The 3,929-nt window shown below is 45.6% G+C and overlaps 1 pseudogene; it reads left to right on the plus strand.

Annotated features, from left to right (window-relative positions):
• The first annotated feature begins 1,593 nt into the window (after positions 1-1,593).
• LOC118595014 lies at positions 1,594-3,154 on the plus strand (annotated as a pseudogene).
• The last annotated feature ends 775 nt before the right edge of the window (positions 3,155-3,929 follow it).

The raw sequence follows: 3,929 nt of genomic DNA on the forward strand, positions 1-3,929 counted from the left end.
TCATTTCCATGGTATGACAGTCCCATTGAGAAACAGTTGTTAGCCAATTCTTGCTAAAACTGAATAGCAGATTCATGCAACCTTGAAACCCATCCCCATCAGACATGAGTCAACCAGGAATTGCTGACCAACAAGTTGGGAAGGACCCAAAAAGCTTTGCTAATATAAATGTAAACAGTATAATCAAGGAAGAGCACAACTGACCTGTCCCAAATAGTCTTCAGCCTTATAAAAAAAATGGAGCTGCTTACCACCTCATTTGGGGAAATCTGCTCCACCTCATAAGGTTCCTCCACCTGACATAACACTTCTCTGGTGATTCAGCAAACTGTGTAGCTGACATGGGCAAGGACAGCTCTGGAAGAATGGCAGTCAAGAGCCAATCAGCACAACAGACTACCTGGAATGCCCTAACCCTCACTTTAAACAGCACTGGCCAGGACTAAATATATTGTGTTTCTATTGATTCTTGGATTGTTGCCAATGGCCTAGCCACCTGTTTGTCATTTGGAAGTAAAAACCCCAAGTTGATACATCTTCTTTGAAGCTGTGAACTGTGAAAGCTATTTTTGACTGTCACTCTTGCAGCCTAGATCACATATATTATCCTCTGTAGTAGGTTTTTATTCTCTGATAAGGTCAGCTAGAATCAAATCTGCACCACCAGGCACCACCTTGCCACAGTCTCATTGCTGCATAAGATGTGGCAATCTGTCTATCACTGTAAACTGGGTACAATGAAGCCTCTGGTACAAAGGCTATCATTGCTTTGTGATTTACGGCTAGAATAGCCCATTTGTCTCATGTTGAGGGAGGCCATAATGTTGTCCTACTCCTTTCTAAACGTTGACTTATCAGAGTTTTGGGCCCCTCCTGGCCTAACAATGGAAGCACAAGGCTGCCAACACTTGGTGTACAGTGTTATTGTGTTAGTTGAATAAACTGAACCATGACACACACTGTGACCCTTATAACCAGGCTCTAGGTTGGGGCTTCCAGACAATTTCTAGTCTTACAAGAGTACACCTTTTGTCACAAAGACACTCAAAGAGTTCATAGTTGAAGCATCTAAAGAGCGTTTATCACTCTTCTTCACCAGTAAGAGGGAGAATAAGCAGAAAGGGCTGAAGATACTACTCAGGAGTTAGGAGCACTCTCTGTTCTTCCACAGGCCCTGAGTTCAGTTCCTAGGACTGACGTTAACCCAGCTCACAACTGCCTGTTAATTCTACTTCCAGGTGACCTGACCTCATCTTTTGGCATCTGAGGGTACCAACACATATGTGGCATACACACATACACACACACACACACACACACACACACACATACACACTTAAAATTAAAATTAACATTTTATTTAAATCAACACAAAATTATTTATATCCATCATTACCCAAATTAATCACTCAGAATAGCCATCCTTCAAAAGTTCATCTTCGAGCTGGAGAGACATTTCCATGGTTAAGAGCACTTACTCAGATCTGAAAAGCAGAGCGATGATTTGGCTAGGGCCTCGCGCCTCCTTAGCCCGGCATGGCCTCCTTAGCCCGGCATGGCCTCCTTAGCCCGGCATGGCCTCCTTAGCCAGGCATGGCCTCCTCACGAGCCTCCTCCACAGCAACTACAACTAAAGCACCTGATGATTTAGTTGCTCCTGTTGTGAAGAAACCACACATCTATTATGGAAGCTTGGAAGAGAAAGAGAGGGAACATCTGGCCAAAGGAGAATCTGGGATTTGGAGAAAAGAAGGACTCAAAGCAGTCATTGAAGCCGGAAATATTAATATAATCTCTGGGGAAGTATTTGAAATTGAGGAGCACATCAGTGAGCGGCAGGTGGAAGTCTTGGCAGAGTTTGAAAGAAGAAAGCAGGCCGGACAAATCAATGTTTCCACAGATGACTCAGAGGTCAAGGCTTGCCTTAGAGCCTTGGGAGAACCTATCACACTTTTTGGAGAGGGCCCTGCTGAACGAAGAGAAAGGTTAAGAAATGTCCTCTCAGTGGTTGGAACTGATGCCTTAAAAAAGACTAAAAAACATGATGAGAAATCTGAGAAGTCAAAAGAAGAGTATCAGCAAACCTGGTACCATGAAGGGCCAAATAGCCTAAAAGTAGCCAGACTGTGGATTGCTAATTATTCACTCCCCAGGGCAATGAAATGCTTGGAGGAGGCCCATCTCCATAAGGAGATTCCTGAGACAACCAGAACCTCCCAGATGCAAGAGCTACACAAATCTCTCCGGTCTTTGAATAATTTCTGCAGTCAGATTGGAGACGATCGGCCGATCTCCTATTGTCATTTTAGTCCCAGTTCTAAGATGCCAGCCACAGCCTGTTGGAGTGGGCTTGGCAAGCTCTGGTCTGCCCCGACTGCAACCTCCTTCACACTGTTCCAGGCCATAACACAAATGTCAGAGCCGTTGTGTTCCAGCCTAAATCCACTGTCTCATTGGACCAAAAGGATGTCAACTTGGCTTCTTGTGCAGCCGATGGTTCTGTGAAGCTTTGGAGTCTGGACAGTGATGAACGAACCAGTGGCAGATATTGAAGGCCATACAGTGCGTGTGGCTCAGGTAATGTGGCATCCATCAGGGCGTTTCCTGGGCACTACCTGTTATGACCGTTCATGGCACTTATGGGATTTAGAGGCTCAAGAGGAGATCCTGCATCAGGAAGGCCACAGCATGGGTGTGTATGACATTGTCTTCCATCAAGATGGCTCTTTGGCTGGCACTGGGGGACTGGATGCATTTGGTTGAGTTTGGGACCTACACACAGGACATTGCATTATGTTCCTAGAAGGCTACCTGAAGGAGAACTATGGGATAAATTTCTCCCCCAATGGCTACCACATTGCAACGGGCAGTGGTGACAACACCTGCAAGGTGTAGGACCTTCGACAGCGACGTTGTGTCTACACCATCCCTGCCCATCAGAACCGGTGTCAAGTTTGAGCCTATCCACAGAGACTTCTTGCTCACAGGTGCCTATGATAACACAGCCAAGTTCTGGACCCACCTAGGCTGGTCACTGTTGAAGACTCTGGCTGGACATGAGGGCAAAGTAATGGGCCTGGACATTTCTTCTGATGGGCAGCTCATAGCCACTTGCTCATACAACAGGACCTTCAAGCTCTGGATGGCAGAGTAAGCAAGACTGTGGAAGGCCTCGGACCTTGTGCTCTCACTGAGGAGCCATTTTCCTCAGAGGAAAAGAATTGTGGTCTATCATGTTTTCTACCAGATACCACGTGTAGGATTAGATTTTCACGTCAGCCCCGCTTCTGAGTAGCCCAGTCTCTAGGTGATGGTGGTTAGAGTGCAATCCTCATCTCAGGTTCTGTCATAAACTGTGTAAGACATTGTTGACTAATCAGTTTTAAATCTCTCCCTCCTCTTTCGGTCCTCAGGATTGTGGCTAGTCTTCCTTTCTCTTCCTTTCTCTTTCTTTCTCTTCCTTTCTATTTCTTTCTCTTTCTTTTCTTTTCTTTTTTTTTTTTTTTTTTTGAGACAAGGTTTTTCTGTGTAGTTTTGGTGCCTGTCCTGGATCTCACTCTGTAGCCCAGGCTGGCTGTAGAACTCACTGAGAGCCACCTGCCTCTGCCTGCCGAGTGCTGGGATAAAAGGCGTGAGCCACCAACGCCCAGCTATTCTTTCATTTTTAAGTTTTTTAATTTGGCATTTTGAGACAGGGTCTGTCTATTTAGCCCTGACTGTCTTGGAACTTTGTATATATGTTAGGAGGCCTCACATTGTAAGTGATCCTCCAGCCTCTGCCTTTCAAGTGATGGCATTACAGAAATGTGCTGCTGCACCTGACAGTTGCATTGTCTCTGTAGCATGGTATGTGCTCCGTTCTACACGTGATCCAGCAAGAAGATATCGGACTGTATTTGAAATTCCCCCTGTTAAAAGGGCATGCTGCC

Source organism: Onychomys torridus, chromosome 13 (assembly GCF_903995425.1).
Source record: "Onychomys torridus chromosome 13, mOncTor1.1, whole genome shotgun sequence".
Classification (NCBI taxonomy): domain Eukaryota; kingdom Metazoa; phylum Chordata; class Mammalia; order Rodentia; family Cricetidae; genus Onychomys; species Onychomys torridus.